A 27471-nucleotide genomic window follows, 5' to 3' on the forward strand; every position below is an offset into this window, starting at 1 on the left:
GAGAAAATGTAGAAGATTGACATTAGTGTCTATCCAAATCCAGGAGAGACTCCATCTGGATGTGACTCCACACAAAGTGTACATTCCAGATCTTAAAGGTTGAGACATTTAGTCTTTCTTGGCATTAGTCTTGCTAATTACAATCATAAAGAGGAAGACTATAAATATATGTGGCCAGAGGTCCAGAACAAGGTACTGAGTAGTTGCAGTCTGTTGGTGCATGTAATAGACAACAAAACCTTATTTTATGGAGCTGTGTAGGAAAATGAAGCTAAGAAAAGCAGCGAGATAAAAGTAACTTGCTTTTGTTTAGGAAGAATGACCCATACTCAGCAAGTTACTTACTGCAAGCTTTTTTCCCTGTTCACTAGATGCTTGCATGTATTTGTAATCATGTATTTTAAGTCCAGCAAAGACTGAGTCTGGACTTGTATATTTTGAGTTCTTAATTTTCCTCTAAATGAAGAACTATCAGTCTAACTCAGACATGAGGAATGTTAAAATGTTGAGTACTACTGTGCATGTTCTGCTCCCATTTGAATCCTATAGCAACACTGTGCATAAAGCTGGGAAGAGCAGAGGCCAGAGGAGTACTCAACAGCCAGCATGCTAAAGCCAGGCACCTTCGCAGGCCAGTGAAGTGCCTCAAAATTAAAAATTAAATTAAAAAAACCTTTTTTAGGTTCTCTGTAAGCTGAGTACTCCTTCTCAGCTAGGCAATTCCCATGTTCTAGAGGGTATCTAAATGTCTTATTTAAAGAGGTTTGTGGAGGATAAGAAGTACTCGCATGTGCTGAGGTAAGGAAAAAAATACAGAAAAGAATCAAGATCTTTGCAATTAGAGACACAGCTTTGCCCTCTCTGCTTCCTCTGTTGTCACTTTATCAGACAGTGGTCAAAGTCAAGTCCTCAGTTTCCCCTGCCAGCATCAGGCCTCTGCTCAGTCCATCCTAGCTAATGCAAGTGCACTTGAGCCCTTGACCATGCCTGAAATACTCCATCCAGTGGCTAAGACTCATAGCTGAAAGATGACCTCACCAGCTCTCCCAGACTAGGGACAGCCTGGAGCTCAGAACTGTGGTTTGACACATAGCAGGAGCGCTGCTTCAACTTTTGCCCTTGGATATTCATTCCAGCCTTAAACCTTTGCCCTTTCCTGTTTATTCGACTTCCTACTAGCCCTCCGGTGGCTTGATGTTTGTGTTCAGAGTAACAAAGCAGGGGAACTATTCAGTTAAAAAAATACCTTTAGGAGAGGTTAGTCAAAAATAATGGAATTGTTTCCTTGATCTTTCTGTATGGATATGTACAAAGATTCATACTAACAAAAACCTGGTGGAGAATCATAGAAGTGACAAGGTGGATGCTCAAGCTCATACCGCTGGCTGCAAAATTACCGGCCAAAGCCTAAAATCTAGGCGTGCATTAACTCAGACTGTGCCTCGTGCACTTGCAGTATATGTCTCAAAAACATGATTTACCACCTCAGTGGTGAACTGTGCTTCATTGCTGGGAGCACTGAGCAAAGCTGCGTGATTGTGAACCACTGCTTTCGCTCAGTGTTAACAAATGGGAATCAGTGACACAGGGATGGTCGCATTTCAAGTGACTCAAGAGGCAAAAGAGATTGCCTGGACTTCCAGCTCAGCAAAGATGTGGCACAAGAAAGAGCATGCTCAGTAGTATAGTTTTAAGCATGTAAGTACGTTCCTGGTGTCTGCATTGCTGCCCACACATGTTCTAAGAGTTTTTCATAGAACAGCTTTCTGCCTGAAGAAGTTTAATCTTACAGCCCTGAAGATTAAAAGAAATCATTCCCTGGGTGGGAAGCCAGGGTTGAGACTGCTGCCCATCCGCTAACCACAGCCTGCCTTTCAGAAACACTGAAATATATCTTGTTTATTAAAGTTAGAATTTCTGCTTATATGTTTTTATAGACCTTTTATTAGCCTGCGAGAGAATTGTGGTTAACCAGAGCTCTCTTGTAGGCTAATAAAAGGTCTGTACTGATACACCAAATAGTAATACTTGTAAAGTCAAACAGAAGGGATAAAGCTGCTCCTAATAAATGGATTTTGCCACGGCATCTTCCAAACCCAAGCCCTAAGGTATGTTACTTGTACGTTATTTAATACTACAATATCCCAAGCTCTAACGCACTATGCACAAAAGAAGTCCCAAACACACTTTTAACCCAAGTTTTCTTCCACATGTCATCATGTAGAAGTCAGTGATTACAGCTCAGTAATCAGCAGTCCCATTCTTCCACTTGGCTACCCACTGCAACTTTCATGTATCAGCGTGTACTTGGGCATAATGCAGACCATACCCTGGAATGCATCTTGCAGGGATCATTGGAGTTCTTCATATGTTATTGTGGGGCCTATGCATGCTGCAGCCAATTCAGCAGCAGAGATCTTTTGGACATAAGATAGCCTGCTCTGAGACATGAGAATAGCTGGCAGCAATGTGAGCAGAAAGGACTTCCCATCCTTAAATTTGTCCTGATTTGCTTTTCACCTTCTACATACACAGCCCATGGGGTTTTAAAGATGTAGCACACTATATTGCCTCTAAAAACGACATGGAAAGACTGACAAAACAAACACAATGTCCTGTGTAAATATAGAACCTCATATGCTCCAGCAAAGCATTTGCTAGGTATCTCCACCTCCTCTCTGGCTGAGCTGTCTTCATCTCCCTGCTTTTATGCTGATGCACAGAAATTTGGTTCCAAGCAGTGAGTGGGCTCACAGCTCTGTCCAAGGATAGTATGTATGGGAGAAGATATAATTTTTCCCCTGGATACGGTTCAGTAGGGTGTGAGGGTGTTGCTGCCTGGAAACTTTGTGCAGGGAGAATTTTGATAATTTTAATCACTTTTTCACTGGTACTGGCTGCTCAACTGAGTTACAGGAATTCTCGTTGAATGGCTCCTGTTGACGTAGACGTCAGCTCCTGAGTGCATGCAAAGTTCGTGACAGCTGAATTATTGCTTCAAATTCATCCAGCATTCATCAGGCATGTTCAGGCCATGGACTGAAGAACAGATAATCTGAAGCATCACACAATCTGAAGCACACTAAACTTTATAGCACAGGACACATCTCCTTGTTTCTTAGAAATAGAAAAAGCATGGCAATATCTGTCTGATAAATTGGAAAGTACAAAAATGTGACAGACAGGAACAGTTACACAGAGAAAGGAAGTATGTTTGAATGTGATACACCGATTTTGGGGAGCACTGGAAGGACTTGCAATATAAAGAATATATGAATGTCTGAGATGTCCTCAGTGTATCTTACTTGCACATTTTCATGCTCATCTGGCTATCACTAATCTAAATTAGCCTATGTCTCTCATAAATTCCTTTTTTCATGATGTAATTAGGCTTTTCCACTACTATGCGAAGTAAGCCTCTTCAGTTTCATATCCATAAATCAGATTTAATTCTAGGACTGGTTCCACCAACCCTTCCACAGTTAGTAAGATTGTTACCATTTGTCAGTGTTTATTGTGTTCTTCAGAGATTTATATTTAGCTTCATTTTCTTCCAAGAAATATGCCGTATCTTATTTCACTGACATGAAGACTGACCCTTCAGGCTACTGTATGGAACACTGCAATGGAACTCATCCCATTTGATGATTAAGCACATGCTGCACTTTACATTGCCAACACAGTCAAAGGCAAAATAGCACACCTGCTTAAACTGGGAAGCCATTGATAATGTTTACAACATGTAGCTTGCTGTAGCAGAGCAACTTTAGCCCTAGGTTCCTTCTCAGACATCAGTTCACTGCAGGCACTGTAGACATTCATAACTGAAGTATTAAGACTCCAAGGTCTGAATGAAAATGCCTGCATGTGGAAGTATCAGCAGACACAACAGAACAAGAATGGAAAGAATGGATATGAAAGACAGCAGACAAATCAAGGAATGGTGAGGAATCTGCTTTTTGCATCAATTCTAGAAGACCAAGCATTCGGTTTTGTTACTCGCATATAGGTATTTTTTACCCCAAACTCATGCTCTGATAACATGGGCTCATATAGCATCTTCCCAACAGAAAGACAAGTAATAGCCATAAAGATGGCAAAACAATAGTATACAGCAACAAGCAGAAGCTCTTCCTAAGGTTCCTAGAGAATATGGGAAGCAAGGTTCTGAGGCAAAATCACTGCGTAATAACTGCTTCTATCAATATAAATATGAAAGACTTGTTCAAAAAATATTTGTTGTTGCCAGCCAAGAAAAATCCAACATACTTAATGAGGACATGAGCTGGCGCCCTTGTCCTCAGCAGCCCTGATCACATCATGTGGACATGACTGAGACAGTTGGCTGTGTGTGGCAATGAGATCCCCTAGCTAGCATCTCTCTACTGTGTGGGTGAAGCTTACCTTCAATGCTAACCATAAGGGTCTTATTACTGGTAGTGATTCTCATATTTCCACCCAATGCATTTTTCAGACATCTGAGGTGGATTTTTTTTCCAGTGAGAGGAATGTAAGTGCCCTCAGCATAGTTGTTTTTGGCAAGCAGTGTTTTTCTTCCAATTTCTTGTTAAATTCATGGCACTATCTAACTAGCGCAGGTCAGCAGATCAAAGTCCTTCATTGTTCCTCCCTGCAAAAAGACAAACCACAACAAACTACATGGTTTTCCTGCCAATCAGGGAGATCAGGGAATTTTTTGAAGCCTTTTAGCAATATATTGCCAATGTGTCACTGCATTCTGCAGGCATAATTCCCTAATGACAAAGAAAACTCTCTGCATTTGAAAAAATACTATTTACAAATAGATTATATCTCTGGGGTCAGAATACTCATTTCCAAGAATAGCTCCGACCCAGCTTGACAACACAGAGATGCTTCCACTGAGATCTCATAGGAAAGAGCTGTTGCTTTTTGAGTGCACCAAAACATATGTGCTACCCAGGGCATATGAATAACTTGAGGTTATTCTTGGCAGAGCAGAGCCTATTCCTCCTTGTCCTATCACAGCCAGTGTGTGTTTTGTTATTGGCTTTCCTGAATACATTCAGTCAGGCCCAAATTCACTCTGCTGGTTGCATTATATAATCATTAAAAGAACAAAAACAAAAACAGGAATAGGTGATTTATACAAAGAATAACTGGCAGACATTCTCGCACAATATTACATATTTACAATCTCTAGCTTTTGTAAATGCTGGTAGAAGTGCTCATCACACAGTTCTGGTTAAATGGTAGGGTTTGTAAAATGTGCACACAACGTCTCAGTAAAGGAAGTTCTTTAATATTGTTTATTGGCTGGAGGAAAGTGGGTGCCAAATACAACTGTGAAATGGGAAACAATGCACAAAGGAAAAGTTCCAGAACATCAACACATCCGTTCCTTTCCTGCCATAAATAACCAACACACCCTTAACAGCAAGACTAAATGGCTCCAGGAAACTCTCATTAATGAAAATGTCCTAGCTGAGCTTCTCACTTTCAGTTGGAACTTTTCTGACCTGGAGAGCAGACAAGTTGTTCTGTAAGTAATAGGAGGCACTGAGATAAACTCAGATAAACTAAAACTAGCCCACTATCCGGAGAGACTTAAATCTTCCTCTCTCATTGCCCAAGCATTAATGTTGAAAGGCAGAGCTCTGCTGCAGTTAAAATCAATGACAAAATCCTGCACTAAGTCTATAAAGACACAGCATTTGTTCCAGCATCTGCCCTTCAATTTTCTGGAAACCAGAGATAAGGCAAGAAACGAAAATATGCGTATATGTACTACATGCAGATAAGTTTTGTTATAAAATATAGCAGCTGTGACATTCTTACAGGGAAAGTTGCAGGGTGAGTCAGGATGCATAGACAGCGTATTTTCTGCACATCAAAAGCTACACGGTAAGGATAACCATAGCAGCCATTAGTTCATGGGGTATTTTTATTTATATTAGCATATTTCACTGTATAACAATCAGATAACAGAAACTCAACCACCAGCTTTAGCTCCTTGACACTTTTACTACAATATTATCTTAAATTTGCAACTGGTCAAGAAAGTTTCTTAACTTTTAATGGTGCCACTAAACACTGAGTCATTAGATACAATACCAAAACAACCTCAGGAACGATCCCTACCTCTGATTTGTCCTGGCAGCTTCTCAATCAATTTGATTACACAATCAAATTTTCCTGCTCAAAAAACAAAAAACAAACAAACAAACAAAAAGCAACAGACAATTCTTTCCCCAGTTCCTGTACAGAATGTATACAAACTACAGGGAAGCTGCCTTGCTAATTAAAAAGAGAAAACAGTCCAAATGAATAACATTTGCCATATAGAAAAGGGGCCAGATCCTCTGTAATTAATCATGGCGCACATTCCTTGTTCAGGAAGGCTTCCTGCCAAGTGAGATGCCAGGGAGCCATTATGAAGGAGAAAGTAACATGAGCTGCAGAAAAGGAAGGTGTTACAATTTAATTTGACATATACAATGACTTCCAAAAAAAAAAAAAAAAAAAAAAAAAAAATTATCATATACCTTTTCTGGAAACTTGCATTTATGGGGCTACCATCCACAGCACAGGGATGAACTGTATCTTGCCCAGCCTGTGTGTGTCAAACACAACAAAACGTCACCCCAAGCTTTCTGGTGCTGTGGATATTACTGGCTCCACTGCAGCTCTGGCTTCTATAACATAGAAAGAGAAGATGCAGAATGAAAACTACAGAAAAACAAATGCAGGTTTGGTTCTAGGCAGCTGACACAGCAAATCACTGTGTGCTTGGACTGCACAGAGCACAGAATTAGGCATCCAGCAAGCCTTTGCAGTCAGAAGAGACTTAAAATTGTGAAGAGATGGTTGACAAGCTAGGAAGGTAACTGCTTAAATTTACTGGTTGGAAGACCGCTAAGGAGAGAGCTTGACAGAAGTGCATCCATCCTTGGAGTTACAAATGTTTAAATCTGTAACAGGAGGAAACATCATCTACTGCTTGGGATTCGCTGCCTAGGGCTTCTCTCCAAATGCTGTTACCCTGGTTTCCCAAGAACAGTATGTGGATAAGGAGATGCAGCCTCTCCTCTTAAGAAGATGACGCAGGTCAATGGATAGACAACTGTCTCAGGAGGTGTGAAGTCAAGCATGCTCTTGAGCCAGAAGAGACCCAACCACAAGGTTCATGTTGTTCTTGCTCTAGCATACAGCAACTTCAATTTTCTTCACACATGCAAAAACATTTGAAAGGGGAGAAAAGGGTGGAAGATTTCATCTCTACAAAATAGTTTGCATTCAATTAGCCTGGGCAGGGAATGTGCAGGGCTCTGGAGAGTGGCCTTGGACCCCAAATACATCCATATAGCCAAGGTAGGACATGTCTGACTCAGCACCACAGAATCACAGAATGGCCAGGGTTGGAAGGGACCTCAAGGATCACAAACCTCCAACCCCCCTGCCACATGCAGGGCCACCAACCTCCACATTTAATACTAGACCAGCTGCCCAGGGCCCCATCCAATCTGGCCTTGAACACCTCCAGGGATGGGGCATCCACAACCTCTCTGGGCAGCCTGTTCCAGCACCTCACCACTCTCTCTGTAAAGAACTTCCTCCTCACATCCAACCTAAATCTCCCCTTCCTCAACTTCAAACCATTTCCCCTCATCTTGCAGTTATCTACCCTTTCAAAGAGTTGATTCCCCTCCTGTTTGTAGGCTCCCTTTAGGTACTGAAATGCTGCAATGAGGTCACCCCGCAGCCTTCTTTTCTCCAGGCTGAACAAGCCCAGCTCCCTCAGCCTGTCCTCATAGGGGAGGTTCTCCAGCCCCCTGATCATCTTTGTGGCTCTCCTCTGGACCCCCTCCAACAGCTCCCTGTCTTTCTTGTACTGGGGGCTCCAGACCTGGACACAGTACTGCAGATGGGGCCTCACAAGGGCAGAGTAGAGGGGGAAGAGCAGAGTAGAGAGGGAGCACCCTCATACAAGTACATGCAGTTCCTTACCATGTAGGCTCTGCGAAAAGCCATCTACAGCAATCTAGAAACCCCCCCGGAGGAGAGTGCAAGCAGGAAAATCCAAGAAAAACAGAGAAGTCGCTTTTTCTCTCAGTCCTGCTGTGGTTTACTGGAGAACAAAAGAGGAGCCATAGGCTTGCCAGCTCTTCTGATTTTATGGGCCTCGTGGTATATATATTTTTTAATTGTTGACTCTTGAGACTGTGGGATTGTGAAGATTTGAAGTCTGATTTTAAGGAGAGGCTGGCATCTAGCTATTGTGGCTTCAGAGAAATGCTGGAGGTCGAGTCCCAGACCTCAAAAACTGGAGGCAAATATAAAGTCAGTTAAGAATTGCCTGCACTCGAAGGTCTGGCCCAACGCTTTGAACCCCAGATGGCTGGTGGTGTCTGAGATGTTGGACAGAAGAGTTTTCTGAGAATGGTATTTGACGGTTTCAAAGGGAACCTGAAGCGATCAGATTTGTGACTTCAGTCTGCTTTCTACAGCCTGCTGGGGACCGCCGGCTGCTGAAGTATTTTCAGCAACTGCTCGCTGACCAAGCCCTGACGCTAAGTCGCCCAGTATGACCAAGGAGAAACTGAAATCCTCAGCCCTAAAAAACCATAACCACCGCTCCTCCGTCTGAACACGAGCGCAACCCCAGCCTTGAGCGCCACAGGCAGCGCCGCCCAAGCGCAGCCCGGGGGCGCCAGGTGCCGCGAACAGCCGCGCCCCGAGGGCAGGCCCGCGGGTGCTGCCTCCCGCCTGGGCAGCCGCGCCGCCGGGCGATGCGCGGCGCAGGCTCCTCCCGCAGGCAGCCCGCCAGGCCCTCTCCTCCATCCCTCCCTCCCTCCCTCTCCCTGCCTGCTCCATCCCTCCTTCCTGTCGGCGCTGCGCACTGCTGCCCGCCGGAGCTGGGCCGCCCGGGATCGCGCCGCGGGCACCGCGCACACCCCCGCGGCATGAGGCCGCCGCAGGGCAGGGCGAGGCGGCGGCGGGTGAGTGCCGAGCCCGCGCCGGGCGGCTTTCGCCGGCGGCGCCTCCGCGCTGGGGGCTGCGCTCGCACCTGGGAGGGGGCCGCGCCGGGAAGCGCCCCCCTCGTCCCTACACCCGCCTCGAGGTGGGGCGAATGGCGGCGGGGGGGGCCCGGCGCGGGGCGAAGCGGGGCGGCGGGGGTGGTGAGCTCCTTGCTGCGCTGCCTTCCCGCGGTGCCTCCGCGCGGAGGGGCACGGAGCTCCCGCTGTGCCGGCGGCGCCTCGCAGGGCCGCGTCTCCCGCGTTGGCCGGCGCTCGGGCCGGGGACAGGTGGCGGCGGGGCGGGGGGCGCGGCGGGCGTGGGCTCCCCTGGGGGAGAGCGGCAGGGAAGGCAGCCGCTGGCCGGAGCCGGCGGTTATATAGAGGCTGTGTTGTGTCAACAGCTCATTCTGCTGGCCGGCAAGTTGGTGGGTTCAAGGACCGGGCAGCGGGTAAATATTTACGCCTCTTTTTTGCGTGCGTTTTTATTTATCATTACTTATTATTTTTAAAGTAGCATCTATCCAATAATTTAAAAAAAAAAAAAAAGAAAAGAAAGGAAAAGAAAATAAAAGGGACCTTGGGAGGGGAATGCAGAGCCCTTTCTGCGGCCAGGAGCATCCGGACGCACCTCGCACGCCGGCAGTGGCACGGCAGCGTCAGCTCACCGCCTCTATTTTAAGGGATTGAATTTATGGTGCCTTTAGAGAGCGTGCTTAAAAAAAGATCACCTTAAGCCTCTAAGGCGGTTCTGGAAGAAACGTCATTCCCTGTTACAACTTAGTGTGAGCGGGGCATGTTGTGCTGGGTGCTGTGCCGGTAAGAATTAGCGATGGATGTGGCTTTTCTGTTTCCTAATTGTAAATGCCAGGGGACTTTGCTGTAAATGAGAATCGGGCTTCAGATGAGTATTGAAATCCCCTTGTATCTGGGGGACCTCAGCTTTGTGCTGATGTGTAGGAGCTCTCCTTTTGATTCTCTAATCCAAACATTTCATGCTTAAAATTTCTGTTGCAAAAACAGTCAGATTCTCATTTTCCACAACCAAGTTGACCATGTTGTGTTAAATTCCTCTAGGAATTTAACATCGCATCACACAGGGAATGGGTAGCTTTCTTCTGTATGTGAAGTTTGGCTGTTACTTAAGCAAGGCGATGTGGCTTGTTTCTTTGACATAACATCTGAAAGTCTTTTCTGCCTTTTTTCATTATTGTCTTTAAACTCTTCTTAAACCTTCAGCATGTAGCTTGCACCCTAATCAGTTTTGGCAGGTCTGTCATCTGTGTGGAAGATGAGGGTCTACGTCGTGCCACATTCCCTCTCCAAGGGAACTGTGTTGTTTCATGTTGTTGTTCTTTTGGTGCACATATGTTTTATTAATACAGCTTTGTGCATCCTGTGGGGAAAAATGCATAAACTTGTCAATTTGCAAGAAGTCTTGTTCTCAGCTTCTCAACCATTGTATGTTATATGGTTCTGGTGATAAAGATAAGCACTGAATTCCGTTTGTTTTTGGTGATAAAGGACAGCGAGCAATCCTGGATTGGGCCCCAGTGATTCAAAAATAAAACAAAAATAATGTTTGATGAAGGAAGGATTAGGATGTGGGAAAGGCAGAAGCAAATGCAGGGAGAAGTGCAGAGTGAGCAGTGCCGTGCTGCCGCCGGTTGCTGCTGCTGAGAGGCGGCTGCCAGCTGTTAGCTGGGCAGGCGTCTGCAGGTCTCTGCTGAGAGGTCTGCTGAGGCTGCAGAGGACAGCTTAGCGTCAGCAGGCTGCAGGTCTGCAGGGATGCGTATCTAAGCCAAAGGATGATGGAGACGTCCACAAATCAAGAGCTTAAAGATCACTGCCTTGGAGCTGCTTTAGAGTATCGCTTTCAGATAGTAGAAGACCCGATTTGTTTGGTTTTTCTTTCTGTTTACTCAGTCTTCACATCCTTTCATCTTATCACTGTTTCACCTATTGCAACTTTTATCAGTGTTATTAAGTGATAAGAGTTTCCATTGTGCACTGTCCAAACATACCTTTTCAGTCACTTAGAGGAGCTGAAGGCAAGCACTATCGGGGGAGTCAGATTGTGCAGAATCCTTTTAAGGGTGTGCTGAGGAAAGGGAGAGATGTAACCTTTAGGTGAGGGCATGCCTGTAGACTTGCCAGATACTGTGGAAAGGGCAGGAGCAGCCATATGGGTGGAGATGCTCTCCAAGAAAGAAAAACTTATTTTCACAGGTGGAAAAGCTGCTCCTGCAACTTTAGCACTGAGCTCACAGCTCACGGCTTTAGTTTTCACATGCTAGATAAATTGCCATCTATTGTTACGAAGTCAGGTCTGTTTCATCATCATACGCATCCCAGGCTTACTCTTAGAACTTTAGTAAACATAATAGATCTGGTTTCATTTATACATCTTTATGTGTAATGCTGTAGCACAGTCTGTACTATTGATAAGAAGCAGCTCTGTTAGAGCATGAATTGTTTGATCTGGTGGGTGGCTGAAAGCAAGTTTTGTGCCATGAGAGCTGATGTATTTAAGCAGAAGGGTTGATATATGCTGGTAAGAATTATACCTGAAAAATTAAATACCTCAAGTAAAATATGTCTGGCGGTCTTAAGCAGTGGAGATTTTTATAGATTCTGACTCTATCTTGCAGAGTGCAGCGCATCATAAGGATGATGCAGATGGATTATGTTTTTCTGCTAATGACTCAGTAGATGATGCGACCAAGTGAATGAGGTTTTTGCCAGTTATTCTATGTGTTAGTGCTCAGAGGAAAGCAGAGCATGCTAAATTCTACCATACTGCTGTGTAACCCAAGGAATGTTCATACATTTGCTAAACGAAAACAAAAATCTTGCACGTTTTTGAAAGTCAGATTATCTTGTAATGAGCTTACTGGAGCTGTTGAATTAAAAAGACAGGGATCTCTTAGAAGTAGTCCAATGGATGGCCACGAAGGTGATAGAGGGCCTGGAGCGTCTCCCTTAGGAGGAAAGACTGGGTAACCTGGGCCTGTTCAGTCTGGGGAGAAGAAGATGGAGAGGGGATCTGGTTAATGTTTATAAATATCAGAAGAGAGGTGAGAGGCAAATGGATGAGGCCAGGCTCATGGTGGCACATAGTGATAGGACAAGGAGCAACGGGCTAAAACCTGAACATAGAAAGCTCTGTACTAATGTGCAAAAGAACTTCTGTATTGGTAAGGGTGGTGCAGCACTGGGAAGCTGCCCAGAGAGTTGTGGAGTGTCCTTTTATGGAGATATTCAAGACCTAGCTTTGTGTGATTTTTTGTGAGGTACCTGCTTTAGCAAGGGGGTTGGAGTCAATGATCTCTTGAAGTCTCTTCCAACCCCTGCAATTCCATGATTCTGCGAATGGCAGCTCTCAGGGAAAATGCAAATGGAAATCAGGAAGCTCTATGGGATTGGTTTTGCTTCATTTTTAATAATACAGATAGGACATGGTTTTAACAGAAATACTGAGATCTTATGTTGAAACTGATGTTGAAATACAGAGTTGACTTAAGTGGAGGGATGTTATTTAGCAGTTCAAGGAAGACTTGATGAAGGAGATGTAAAGATATTTGCTTAAGTAAAGACAGTATGCATTACTCTGGGTTAGACATCAATCCATGCCTGCTGAGATGTGGAAAACAGGTGCGGAAATCAGTTTCACTGCTGTTAACAGAACTGACTAGATTTACCTGCAGTGGTTTTGTGTTTCAGTGTGGCTTTTCTCCTGATATTGTGTTACAAATCCTTTTTGACTGTTAGGCATCTAATTTCTATCTAAAAAATAAGAAAAATAAACTACTTTCTTCTAGATATGGCATGAGGGAGATTATGCCCAAAGGCCAGTTCATGTACATTACTCCATTGTAGCTTTATATTAAACTACTAAGCAGCTTAATATAAAAGATACGAGTAATCCGTGGGAGCAGGGCTTGGAGCACACAGTCCTCCAGTCTCCCTCACAAGGACACAGAGTTCTGCTCTGAGTCAGTCTTTATTGAAGCCATGAAGAGAAATGCCATCTACAGAAAGAATGGGGAAGTCTCCATCCTGGTTTGTCTCTTAATCTCGTGGTCCCCAGCATGTTCTGTACTCACTGGGCCACCCCAGCAAGTGGAGCACTGCTTTAGCTTTCTTTTCTTGACTACTTTTTTGGGGAACCTCATGCTGGATGGCTGTATGTGACCTCTGATGTTCTGTGAACATTTTATTGGCTGGCTTAGGTGAAAAAATAAATGCCTTGTGAATTTTGAGCATAGAAGTGTTAGGCAGGTGTTGTGGTCTTATCAAACTTGAGATATCTGCATATGTACATGTTGATGCTTACATAATTTATCATCTATCTTCTCCTTTTTCCCTCTCCTTTTTCCCTCTCCTTTTTCCCTCTCCTTTTTCCCTCTCCTTTTTCCCTCTCCTTTTTCCCTCTCCTTTTTCCCTCTCCTTTTTCCCTCTCCTTTTTCCCTCTCCTTTTTCCCTCTCCTTTTTCCCTCTCCTTTTTCCCTCTCCTTTTTCCCTCTCCTTTTTCCCTCTCCTTTTTCCCTCTCCTTTTTCCCTCTCCTTTTTCCCTCTCCTTTTTCCCTCTCCTTTTTCCCTCTCCTTTTTCCCTCTCCTTTTTCCCTCTCCTTTTTCCCTCTCCTTTTTCCCTCTCCTTTTTCCCTCTCCTTTTTCCCTCTCCTTTTTCCCTCTCCTTTTTCCCTCTCCTTTTTCCCTCTCCTTTTTCCCTCTCCTTTTTCCCTCTCCTTTTTCCCTCTCCTTTTTCCCTCTCCTTTTTCCCTCTCCTTTTTCCCTCTCCTTTTTCCCTCTCCTTTTTCCCTCTCCTTTTTCCCTCTCCTTTTTCCCTCTCCTTTTTCCCTCTCCTTTTTCCCTCTCCTTTTTCCCTCTCCTTTTTCCCTCTCCTTTTTCCCTCTCCTTTTTCCCTCTCCTTTTTCCCTCTCCTTTTTTTTTTTTTTTTTCCCATTAGTATTTAGCTGCGGCTAAATGGGATTTTGGAGCATGTTCTAGGTCTGTGCATCACAAATTCTGATTTTATATGTGCTTAAATATCTCCAGGGATTTCTTCCAGAATCTTCTGGATTTCTTCCAGACTCATTACTGTGGTGGTGAGGGCTATGTAAATTCCTAGATGGCTAGAGCTACTTTCTTACCTACCTTTGTGGGGTAGGGGACAGCTCAAATACCAGCCACCCACAAACAAAAGTTCCCCTGCTCCTTGTCTACTTTGCTTAATGAATTATGGGCCAACAGATATTAAGTAGAATTAGGATACCTAGCAGGTTCAAACTCTGGATAAGGCTTTGTGTAGTAACCACCAGGCTATTGCTGATCATTGCTGTCCTCCCTGCTTTGGTGAGTGTGTAATTCCTCTATTTACAGGCAATGGGAGCCCTCCAGGTGTGTGACTGCAAAGTCCTTGCCCTTCTTACAAGAGCCAGGAGCTTGTAGCAGGGTCTTTTGCCCCTTTACTGCTGCCTGCCTTTCTCTAGTGCACTCGCGAGTCACTCCTAGCAGTGGATTTCACTGCAAGGAGAAAATGCTTCAACTAAATATAGCTCCTAACCCATTGGTATGAATGCTGGTCAGGGTGTAAAGTTTTGAAGGGCATATGTCTCCCCTGCTTTCCATGCACTGTCTGTAGCTGGCACTGGAGCGATGACAAAGACTGTTGCTACAACAGAAGCAGCCTTCGTTTATCCCATAGGCAGAGAACTGCTGAGTTGTCAGCAGTGGAGTCCAAATTATGCCTTTTACCTCAGGGAGCACAAGTTATAAAAGCACATGTCCTGGAAACAAGAATGGCACGGTAGCAACTCCCTGCTCCTCTGCCTCACTTCTTACCATGCCAAAAAGCAGAGCATGAACAGTCTGTGTTGCCAGCTTGGTGTGGGGGTAGCAGGACGATTTCCCCCTCTTGGGCCACATGTGTCTGTGAGCAGAATCTTTTCTCTTCGGTAAACCTAGGAACTGAGGGAAATCATTCTTCAAAACCAGAAAGTGCAGCATATTGGCCAGCCTCAGCCACCTGAAGTCTTCAATAGCCGAAGGTGGACTTTGGGTTGTTTTTATGCTCCAGCATCTTCCAGGCCAGCCAAAAATTTTCACTGGTACAGTATACTTGATTAGAGCATTACTGTGGGGCTTCAGGTGCACTGATAGTAGCTTTGATAGCATTGACTGAAGCATTTTAACTTCATGCCGAAGTGGCCTGGTTTGTAGTGCAGAATCATGGAATTTATGTGCAGCAGTGTGTTTGTACTCTAGATAATAAATGCTATCTGAAAAGTATGTGGGAAAGTTTCTTATGCTCATGTTATTTTGTTATTATTATGGAATTTGCTTAACGGTGTAATAAGCTCTTTATGGGAGCACTTTGAGCAGCTGGTTTTGATGGTTTCTGTGAAGTTGCATTTCATATTACTTGGACATTTGGGAGTGCTTCTACAATTGCATGTGTCTTGGAGAGCCCAGAGGACTGGCAGATTTGGACAAGCAGGAGAGGAGGCATGGCTCTGCTCAGTGTGGGCCTGGCTTGGGCAGGCAGCTGCCTTCTGGGGCTGTCTGGCAATATTTCTCTTATTCTGGGACCCCTCCTTTCTCTCAGATCAGGGCTTGTGCTGTCACCCAGGAGTACTTGTGCCAAGGCATCTCTGCCACTTGCCTTGGGACTTAACCCTGTTCGGATGACTGACTGTGGATTTGCCTCTCTTGAAACAGGTGATCTAATGGCCTATCCTAACTATAAAATCAGTAAGGATAGAGCTACAAAATGTCTTTCTCAAATAATTGATTTTAATAGTACTGCAGGGAAAAAAGCTGCTTAAATCAAGTGAACTTCAGAAGAAAATGACAATGGTCAGTTTTACACATTGGGCTTCTGTGGGCTCTGAAGCCCAAAGGTGAATATAAGTTACATGTGTTTGAACTGCAGCTAATTTTCACAGCGTTTTATGTTTTGAATCAGGTTCATCATCTGCGGCAAAAGAGAGATTTGACCTCCATGATTTTACAGCTACTGTTGAGCTAAGACTAAGAAGATAAGCTTTTAATGCTTAATCCTAGGAGGAGTTCTGAGAAAGAGACAACTTCAGTGTTGTCTTGAGATAGCTGTAACAAGCATCGGAGTACTGTGTGTGTGAGTTGCATGTACTTATTGCACGCTTCTTTTACTTCTGTAAGGGTTTCTGCTGGTAATGAGGATAATAATATCTGTTCCCTAGAGTCAACCTGTTCCTCTTCCTTTTCCCCTCCTTCCCCTGCTCCGTACTCCAGCAAAGGTCATAGCCATGAGAAGTCTTTAGTACAGAGGTCTCCAGGCACGTAACTCATAATTCATCTGCTAGAATAGCATTGTCACAGTTCCCAATATAGAACGGCCTTCCCCTCCAAACTGAATGTGATTGGCCGGTTTCTTCTCCAAAATGCTAGGAATTTTTCAAAAGAAGATATTTTTGGTCTAGTCTTGCTACGCGTTTCAAATGATGGAATTGGTGTGGATGTAAATCCAGCAACTTACTGTGTGACTGTTATTTTAAATATTACCTCAAAATTGGTACTTTGTCCACTGTGTATTGTCTTCCTTCAGTATTAAAACAGTTACAAGATCTGTGGGATTTTTATGTTAATCTGGGCTCACGTTAGTGTAATATAAACCTGAGACTTAAATTTTGAAATATTTGTGCTAAGACCATATTTAGAATTATTTTCAGGAATGCATCTGGTCTTAAGATTTCAAGCAGTTCATCCAGTCCTTGGAAAGCCTTGCCAATGCCTGCAGTGTCTGATGCATGGACTCAGATGTAAATGACCCAAATCGTTTATTACAAGTTCTCACATCACTTATATATCTTCACAAGCTTTCTAGCTTTCCCATCCACCTCTACATGTCAACAGAGCATTCTACACTCTTCAACCATCCATGCAGGCGCTTATCCAGTCAGAGTCGTGACACGTTCTTTCTTCTTCTAGAGGTGTCCTTGGTTCTCATGTTGCTTATCTTGCTCCACAGCTGCTGCTCTGAACTGTTTTTCTTGTACTCCCACAAATGCCAATTTACTTCATTTAAAAAACAACAACAACAACAAAAAACCAACAAAAAACAACAAAACAACACTTTTAAGTGATGGTCTGCAACAAGGCATTGTCTTTTGTATCTCATATTTCACAGGCTATGTTTAAAACTTTCTTCTTTGTATGTAATTGGGAACTGTGATCAAGTAACATTGTTAAACTCAATAGCTGTGTTATTTCAGGCTTTGCAGCAATGGATTATCTCCCAGACTTTTTCATTCTGCATGTAAACTGTCAGTACTGGATTAGACCATTTCCATTGAATGTTTAGTACTTCCCTTGCAGTGTTTGCTTGAGTTTTATAAGGTAGCCTCATCCATACAGACTGAGTTGTGAGGACATTTTTTTCAGTGACTTTTAACGTATATTTGGGTGATGGTAAAACTCATACTCTGAAAACGGAATATTTTCCAATAACTTATCCATGTTTCAACTAATAAGCAGTGCAGGTAGTGTTAGTGTTTGAAGTACATATCCTTGAAAATACTGTGTTCTTTTGTTTCGCCCTTTTGCCCTGCAGTATGCTTTTTGGCCAATCAGTAGGTATCTCTGGGTTGGAGATGAGTTTGGGCTGTGATTATTGCAGACAATAATATGAGCCAGCCCTCAGTGTTACAATAGCTGCCTGCAGAATTAGGTCATTAATGAGCTCTGAGCAGTGTTAACTTTTCTCACTACACATGTAAGCACAGAAGGTGTACGTATAATTGAGGATCTTTTCTGATGGAACCTCTTGCACAGCATCTTCCCCACTGATTATATATGAATCTCTTAACTCCAGGTACCTACTGTGGCTGCCCGCTTTAGCGCTCAACTCTGCTGCACTGAAGAGTGAGGACTGAGTCCATCAAAGGCTCCTGCATCTGAGCTCCTGCCAGCAGTGCAAATGTAAGTGTATGCATAGCTTTATTCCTAAGGTCAGATTAGTCATAGTCAGGAGCAAAATGCGTACATATGTGGTTACTGAGATTATTTTCTCACGTAAATCAGCACTTATTTGTACAGCACTGTATGGCTTTGAAATACCTTCATTTCAGAGGGCACAAGTGATCTCTGATGGCATTTCGCTGTTTGGTTTGTGGGACTTGTGAAGAAGGTTCTGCAGTCTAAGCCCAGAGATAGGAAGAACTGTTTACTTTAAAAGATGTTTAACAAGTATTGCTAACAATCATCTCCTGTTCATCTTTTCTTTTGAGGTAAAGTGCACCAAATTTTACTATTTATAATGAAAGCTGATTGTTGGATTGTTTTTGTTTTTTTTTTTTAACTGGAAAAAAAAGGATACTTGTACATTTCTGGAATGTGCATGCATATTTGATCTTTTCAATCCCTTCTGCTGTAGCTCATGAAGACTTTTTGTATGTATATTCTAAAGTGAAATATTTATGCTCCTGTGCTGTATGCATTGTCGCTTAAATACATTTTGCAAATGTAATACTTGGAAGATACAGTTTACAGGCCCTTAGTATGATAAAATCATAGAATCGTAGAATGCCCTGGGTTGAAAAGGACCACAATGATTAACTAGTTTCAAGCCCCCTGCTATGTGCATGGTCATCAACCAGCAGACCAGGCTGCCCAGAGCCACATCCAGCCTGGCCTTGAATGCCTCCAGGAATGGGGCATCCACAGCCTCCTTGGGCAACCTGTTCCAGTGCCTCACCACCCTCTGTGTGAAAAACTTCCTCCTAATATCTAACCTAAACCTTCCCTTTCTCCGTTTAAAACCATTCCCCTTATCCTATCACTGTTCAACCCCGTAAACAGCCATTCCCCCCCCTGTTTATACGCTCCCTTTGAGTACTGGAAAGCCACAATGAGGTCTGCATGGAGCCTTCTCTTCTCCAAGCTAAATAATCCCAGTTCCCTCAACCTTTCCTCATAGGAGAGGTGCTCCAGCCCTCTGATCATCTTACTGGCCTTCCTCTGGACCCGATCCAAGAGCTCCACCTCCTTCCTGTACTGGGGGCCCCAGGCCTGGACGCAGTAGTGCAGATGGGGCCTTACAAGAGCTGAGTAGAGGGGGACAATGACCTCCCTCTCCCTGCTAGCCACCCTTTTTTTAGTGCAGCCCAGGATATAGTTGCAGAATATAGTTGCAGAATATAGTTGCATGATATAGACTGCAGACCTGGGAAGAGCAGAGTACTTTCCAAAGGTGTTTGAGTTGGTGGTGTTTCCAAATGATAAGTGGGTTCTCATAACTTCCAATGGCTGTAGGTTCTGGTGAGATTGGCACAAGTTTTTTAGAAGGTTTTGCAAAAAGGGAAAACAAAAGTAATATGTCAGTGTTTCACACCATGAAGTTTACGTTAGATGTTTTGCAGCTCTCTGGATTTAGACAGGTAAGGGTTTAAGAACAGGCTTGGCTTCGTGAGTCATGTATGATATATCTTATTAAATGCACAAGGAGCAGAAGTTTTCCCAAGAAATAGAAGTGTAGAATAGGAGTAAAAATACACTGAAGCAGAATAAGTGTTTCTTATAACTTCAATGAAATATTAATGGTCCCATTAACTCCTCTTTACAGAGTTAGGTTTCATCTTGCCTCCTGTCTTCTCCACCCCTTGTGCTGACACTTCTCTTTGTAGCCACCAGCAAGACGACTGAGAGCAGTCGCACTCCTCTTGTTCCCACAGTTGGACTTGCTCAGCAGTTTAGGAACAATAGCTGCTTCATTGCTGAATCGCAAAACAAAAAAGTTAAATGTATCAGCAACAGTGCATGAAAAATGGGATGAAGAGCATTCCACAGGAAGGGATTTTTTCATGCCAACATGAACGTTTGTAGGATTCTGGGAGACAGAATCTAATAAGTAAGAAATTCTCTTTCCTTTGTACATCATCTGCCAGCTTAATGCTAAGAGATGTAAACCGTGAGATTTACTAATAATAGCAGGAAGGAAGAACCCTGTTAAACAAAGACAGCAAAATTGGAATGATTTGTGTGCGCAAAACCAAGGTTATTTTCCCTCTCTATAGCCTGTTTTTATGCTCACCCTTGAGAAGATACAACAACAACAACAGAAGATGTTCACTAGAATAACCTTGTTTTCAAGGGCGGGTTGAAGGACAAAAGACAGATCTAGATTACAGTTGTTACAGAGATGGTCATGTGAAAATATGTGAAGATGTGAAATGACGTGCGGTCATGACTGAAAATTTATGATTTTTCTTATTCTAGCCTGAATCGGGTCAGGAGAAACTTGTGGAACTGACTCGCTGTGTCCCATTAGTAGCAGGCTCAATTTTCTTTGAGCTACTTTCATTTTTAAATTAGGTGCAGCATCATTAGCCTTACAGACACTGCTGTCTCAGCACTTGTTGGTGGGTTATTGTCAGGGATTCAATTCACTGCTTTTGCTAAATACTAAAAGGAATGTCAGAAAGCGCTGCTCTATTCTTCACAGATAAAAATGATACATATGAGTCCTAGCCATTGTAACTATTATTTTAAAATGCTGAGATTTTAATGCTTTGTGTCTTTGGCTGTGTATTTCAGTGCTGCAGAGTTTGATCAACTATTTGATCCCCTTACATAGTACTTTACCACAGCTCATTCCTTTCTGAAACGCTCCATGAAACAGCTGAGGACCTGTTAGTTTATGTTTATCATGCAAAATCAAAAAACTTTATAAGTTCGATGAATTCAGTCAACAGGTAAGATGTGAGCTTCTCATTTGGAGTGTTTAAAACAAAATTTAGGAGTTTTTTTAGCATCTTTTTCACTCTCATGAACTGAGACATGTCAGTCAATGTTTGAATCAGATTTAAAGTCATCCTACAAAAATGGAAAACAAAACTTGAACTCTGTATATGTTTCTATTTAGCAATGTTCTGTGTAAACTGAATATTTATCCTAAATTATTTGATATGGAAAATCATATATTAATTTAAATGTAAACCACAGAATCTTGTTCCTTTGGTGTTGCAGGCCAGTGATTTCAGGTAGAGTTCAGTTAAGGAAGCAACACATGCTTGTAGAGCTGAGGGTGACGTGGAACGGTGTAATAAAACTAGATAGCTGGCAATGTGTCTATTTTCAGGGTGTGAAAGGTTTCTAGAGGGGTAGAAAGGATAATGTTAATGAGTTGGTTTATTTTGGTGTTCTGGGTTGCCAGCTGCAACCATGAGTGGACCGTAAGTCGTTGCCAAACACCTGGAGACTTTTGTGAGAGGAGTAGAGAAGACTAAGGGGAGCAGCATAGCTTCAGACAGATGGGTTTGATATGCCAGTGTGTCCCCTGGGTGCATGGCTCCAGTGATGGCTGTGACCAGGAACAGAGTTAAGAATGTCAGTACTGTGAAAGAGTGAGCAGCCTGTGCGTGGGAGAGAGGGAGTCTCTATTTCCAGTAGCTGTGCTGCCGTGTATGTGTGCACAAGTGCAGGAGTTAGTATTTATCTTTCGTAGTGTAGCAGTGGTCTCTCTTGAGGCCTACAAAAGTTAATTAGGAAGGAGGCTGGCTCTGATGCTTTTCAACTGTCAATGTTTGTGTTTCTGAGTACTTAAGATTAATTCCTATGCTTTGCTGCCACAAAAGGAGACTGTGCATGTGGTATGCATAAATGAGAACCTGGAGGGGAATAAGAAACAACTAAAGGAATATGTGAAATAACTACACTTTCAAAATAAATGCCAACTGCAATGTAATTACACATGGGCAAGCTTATTCTCGTAGTGTCATAATAAACTGTAGGTCTTCCTTCTTTGGAGGGAAGGGAAATAGCAGCACTTGGATGCCAGCTTAGTTAACAGTGCAGTGGGCAAGAAAGGAAAGCATTCGGTCACCCCAGTGATAGCATGCTGTTCACTGTGGAAATACGAGAGTTTTAAAGATATGAGAAAAATTAATACAAAGAGAATTTATCAGAAAATATAGATCTGTAGTTTCAGGAATCGCTCATTCACTTGATTACTAAAAAATCAATTTCTTTCTCGTAAGTGACTCTCATTCCGTACATTCACACTGAAAGGATATTGCATAACTGTTGCTTGTTATTCTCAATGTATTATTTAATGCGAAAGCCACAGTTCAGCATTTGATCTATTTGTATACTGTTCTTACACATGAAACCAGATTTCTTTGGATTCAGTTCATTGTACCTTAAAAATAATTTGAATACCACAGGTTTCACTGTAAACAAGGAAGGATTCCAACCCTTGGGTCATTGCCGGCTGTTTTTAGAAAAAGCACTTTTGGAATTGCTTCAATAATTATCAGTGTTCTCTTATAAAACTAAATAGGCTTTTCCGGTGATGGAAAGAAGATTAAAGGTCATACAGTTCAAAATAAGTTTCTGAACACTGCCAGATTAAGGAAAATGAAATCTTTCATTAATATGGTCAACTTCTTTAAGATTTAGCTGTTCATAATGGTGTATGAGCCGAAGAAAAACAGCAGGGACAACATGACTTGCCTAAGCATTCTTTCACTGCAGCCCCCTTCGTAAAATGTGAGTGACAGCGTCCCTGCCCTTGAACTTCACATTGAATAAAGCATAGCTGACAATGTGAGCAGAGTTTTCCTCTGAAGTTGTGCTGTTCTGAGGACTAAACAGACACTAATGTTGCCCTGAAAAATTAAATTTGCTTTGGAATAGTGGATTAGTGTTTTATTTCAGTTATGTATCACTGAAATGCAACAAGCCTCAGAGAAGAAGAAAATCTTGTCTATGTAATTCTGTTTGAGTAGTTTTTTTGAATGAATTTGTTGAAAAATGTGAATATATTTGCTCATACACATTGTCCCAGTATTAAATATTGCAAAGCTATAGTGGATAGACTTAGGCATTCGTGTTAATACGAATGTAACATACAACGTTAATACACAGAGTGTTCTATACATATGCAAACTAATTAGACTTTTTTTTGGCCAGTGTACTTATTCCAAGCTGTGTTGTAAAGTGCAAGAATTCAAGGAAGTGTGACCGTGAGGTCACTAAATTCAAGCATATCAGGAAATGTGTGTAGCTATATCAGATTTACGCAAATACCAAAGTAGAGTCCTTCGTGTTACTGCATTATTAATTTGCCAGTTGTAGTAAGTATCAAGACAATTTTTGAATGGGTTAAAATACTAGTGTGTAAGTGACTCGTAGCAGTTTCCTTCTACAGCACAGCACAATAGCTAGAAGCTAAGTTTCTCATTGGCTAATAGTGTTCCTTAACCTTCACCCCTCCACTTTGTTCTTTGTTCAGATGATTAGGTGTTTTCCATCTGCACCTCTGTGGAAGAAGAATCTGTGCTTGTTAATTTGAGCTGACTTCCTAAGGAAGTCAGGCATGTCTGATAATGCTTTGGCTGTCCTCTTATCCCTGCCATAAACTTTGAACATGCTTCCCAGGTTCATTTTGCTCAGAATGGGAGGTGAGGTCTCTAAATACTACTTAAAAGCCTTACGGAACTCTGCAGCTAGATGCAGAGACCCTGCCGAGGAAATGGCTGCAGCATGAAGTCAGCCTTCACCCTACTGCAGTCCAGGCCTTTCTAGTACGCTTCTCTGATGTCTAATAAGGCTTAGCGTGTAAGCTTCAATCCATGATAACATTTTCCTAATATGTAACAGCAATAAATCATGCACAGGCTTGCAGATATCCCAAAAGCATTTAATCTATTTTTGGTATTATTAGGGTTCACTGTGTTCCTCAGAAGAATTTGTTTTCTTTTGTCACCATCTGGAGAGCAGTGCTGTGTTCCTAGTAGTGATGGATGTTCATGTAGTTAACCACATGCTTGGTAGTAATTGATACAAACAGACTCTTCCAAACTCAGGATTTAGACACCTGATTTTCATTTGGAAGTCTTTGTTCTTTTGAAAGTCCTGTGTTGGGAGCATCATATGCAACATGTGGGGTGGGTGCCTGTCTTGGTGTGTGTGCTGAGCAAGGCACAGCAGATAACTCTGGAGTAAAAGTTCCTGAGTTAGCCTACAAACTAATTGAAAGCAGGAACAATAGGAACAATTCAATGAGAACGAAGTTTGTACAGGATACAAACTTAGCTTAAAAATCCCCCAAATACCATTGAATGTGTTCTGTTTAAGTTGTGGTGAAAATAAACCGTAGATTCCTACAGCATCTCTTTGCTATATTCTGACCTTTCAGTGCACTGCTTTGCCTGACTGCTGTATCATTGCCTTTTCCTCTCTCCAGCCTGGTTGTCCCAGCAGGAATGTTCTTCTCAGTGCTACCTATAAGCCATGTAGTTTGTTCTTGAGCTTTTTTTCCTCAACAAAGAATCTTACATTGTACCTCCCAATCCTTTTCAAGATTGTATCCATTGCTGTGATCAAACCATTTGACATCTGTTTCACCTGTGTGTTTTCATTTCTTTTTAAAGGCATATCTTCTGGGTATCAGGTTTTGTACATCAGGTGTCTGTGTTGTGATATCAAGGAAGTATACTAAACGCTTTCCTGAAATCAGCTTTGGATTGTTCATGGCTTTCTTAATCAAATGTCTTCAACCCTTTCTCATCTGTGTCCTTACACAGAATACCTGCATAACCTTCTTCACATCAGGAAATCCTTTTCCGAGAGTTTTCTCTGGTCTCCTTGCCAGGTGGGGATGCTTTCTCACACTGACTTTCTTCTTTGAAGTATCCATCAGCTCTTTCAATCTGTAGCTTCTTTGGTTGTATTTTCGTAGTGTTCAGGACTGGGATTGGAAGCAAGGAGGAACTGGTAACAGTGAGAAGTGAGTGCAGCTGCTGTGTTGTCCTTGAGACTCTGAGCCAGGTGAAATGGCTGCATTCAGCAAGCTTTGTAAAATCTCTGGCTTTTTAGATGACGCTGGTGACTAACACCTTTCAGAATCAGTTTGTGAAAGTGTTGGTCATTGAGCTGAGCTGGGGAGTTGTGTCTTGACATCCTCCTCCACGCTGCAGAGCAGGAGCATCCTGGAGTGGCTTCCCTGCACGTCTGAGAAGCTGCTGCTGTTCGGCAGCCAGAGGAAGTAATGAGGAGGGAGTTTTTCACTCGTGCTTGGCAGAAACAAAACACAACAAAATATGTCTGAAAGGACAAATTATATGGCCCTGTGCTCTCATGCACATTAATTGTGTAATATCTTAATGCTCCTAGCTTATTTTTCCTCTGCTGCAGATTAGGAGGCTGCGATGGTGCAGATAGGCAACTTGAATTATTTCATCAGCTTTCCAAAAGAGAGCTAGTGAATTCTTAAGTTAATTCCTCAGAACTGGGGAAAGCCAGATTCCCAGATGGTCTTCAGCCTTCATTTATAAACAATTTTAGTGATTCATGTCCTGCAAATCTTTTATAACAGGGAATGCTGCCATGTTATAAAACAGAAAGGGAAAGCCTGCATTCAGATTGTTAAAGAGAGATTTTTGTCTCAAGTCTGGGAATTTTTTTAAGGAGATGGAAGAATGTACTCTGTTGAAAAATAGCCCAAACCTCTCAAATAAATCTTATTAATTCTACTTCTCCTTTTTGTATTACTCAGCTATCTCTAGAAGTCAAAGACTGTAGGCTGTAGGGTCAGCAAAGCTGTTTTAATGAAAGCCACTTCGTCCTCTGTTTTTGTCTTCATTGTCTTTACTGTCAGCTGCACTGGCAGTTTGCTTTATTTCCCAGAAATGTGTACTTCTGGCATGGATTTTAGATAGGGGAATTTTTTCAAAGTATTCTGTTGGCGGTAGTAGGATGTGGATGTGTAACTTGATCTGTGCATACAGATATCGGAGCATTGTCTCTCACTTTAGAGATTAAATTAATATATTTGTCTGGAAAAAAAAAATCAAAGCCAAGTAAAATGAGTGCTCTCCACCTGCTAAGCAGAACAGTTTTTCCGCTAGCAATAAGGTTTTGATCTTGGCACCTTCATTTCTGCCTGGATACATTTGAGATAATGAGTATTCAGTGCCTCTGGAAATACAGCCTGACATTAGTCTCTACAGTTTTTTTGGTGCTATTCTATGTAATCATTTTCCTTGAGAGCATTTACTGTTCTATTTTTTGGTAAATTATTTTGATGATAACTTTAATCTTGGAAAGAAACCCAACAAAATATAACTAGAGATAATTCACTGATGTACAGATCTATTACGTTGATTACATTTATTATGTATGATCTCATCTAGTACTCTCCACTTATATTTTCTGTGAGCCTTCTGGGTAAGTTCACTTTTTAACCTTTCCTTTTATGTACCTGCATGTGGATCACAAAAATAGGTACGAAAAGTGTGACCACTGATCCTCAATTCATTAATTATTGAACCAGATCTGCAGCATTGCAACTGGCATATCAGACTGCCAGCAGGAGACAGGCCAAAAAGGCTTTTTGATTTTTTTTTTTTTTCAGTCGCTTTTGTTTGTTTGTGTTCAAAGCTGTTTCTAAGCACTTGACAATGAAATGCATTCTGAGACCAGAAGACACAAAAATACATTTTTTTTTTTCCTTTGTAATTTCTTAATAGAACTTTGAAGAAGTCTTATACTTAGGAACTAAGCTGTTACAGCTGACTAAGAAATACTTTTTATTTAAAAAGATTTAATCAATTAATAGGCTATATTTTAAAATATTAGACAGAAGCAGTTAAACCCAGAAATACACAGTAAGAAACACAGTTGGCAGGAGAGATGGCAGCTATCCTGTGTTTTCCCCTTTGCCGGTTAAGGCTGGTGAGGTTGGGAATGTGTCAGCATGTCACTGTCAGACATTAGGTGCTCCACTTGTTATCTCAGCTTGTGACAGAACTCTTAACCTTTACAGCTGACAAGATTTTGAAGGAAAGATGTTCACAGTTATTTTCCCAGACCTATATTGTTGAATTGGAAGTATCATCGCCCCTCTGTAATCTGTCTGATCTGCCAGTAGGTACGCTGCATGCCTCACAACATCTTTAGAAGTCCACAGTTAGCATTAATCTGTTTGTTGGCTTTAGGCTGCTTCCCCAGTTCGTGTGCATGCATACCCTTAATTTTATTTTAAATAGGGGCCATCATCCTCTGACTTCAGTGATTGAGAATCTGAATTGATTTGTCCTCCTTTAATTTATCTGCATAAAAAGTGATTTAAAGTGACTTCTTTCTGGCCACGAGGACAAGGACCAGTTCCACACCAGAGAGCCCTGAGCAGAAGTCAGAACATCTCCACATGCTATAGCTTTCAACAAAGTTATTTTGGAATTTTATTTTTGCAACTGATCTTAAATATGGGCAATTTATATACCAAAGCCTTTGCTGCTGATATGGCACAAATTTGCATGCAGATGTCTTTTAAATACATGCCCAATATTCTTCATAATCATAGGATTATGGAAGGCTGTTTCCTTAATTTAAAATTGGAAAAGTGAAAGACCTTTACAAGAAACTTCATTAAGATTAATTGTGCAGTGCAAGTCTACTCATGCTAAGTCAGGGGGTTTGCAGCCCATTTGAAGAT

The 27471-nt window shown here is 42.3% G+C and overlaps 1 protein-coding gene across 3 annotated transcripts in view; it reads left to right on the forward strand.

Moving 5' to 3' along the window:
* Positions 1 to 8796: 8796 nt before the first annotated feature.
* LIFR (LIF receptor subunit alpha) overlaps positions 8797 to 27471 on the forward strand; it is a 55332-nt gene continuing 36657 nt past the window's right edge. The window contains exons 1-2 of one of the 3 annotated variants that reach the window (XM_031594531.2): positions 8797 to 8978; positions 17848 to 17954. The gene's annotated coding sequence lies outside the window, so the exon portion shown is untranslated. Of the gene's footprint in view, positions 8979 to 9104; positions 9446 to 9508; positions 9813 to 17847; positions 17955 to 27471 lie in introns of those variants that run through there. The other 2 variants (XM_090132383.1, XM_090132384.1) reach the window with 2 other exon arrangements.

Source organism: Phasianus colchicus, chromosome Z (assembly GCF_987193195.1).
Source record: "Phasianus colchicus chromosome Z, bPhaCol1.hap1.1, whole genome shotgun sequence".
In the NCBI taxonomy this organism is placed as follows: domain Eukaryota; kingdom Metazoa; phylum Chordata; class Aves; order Galliformes; family Phasianidae; genus Phasianus; species Phasianus colchicus.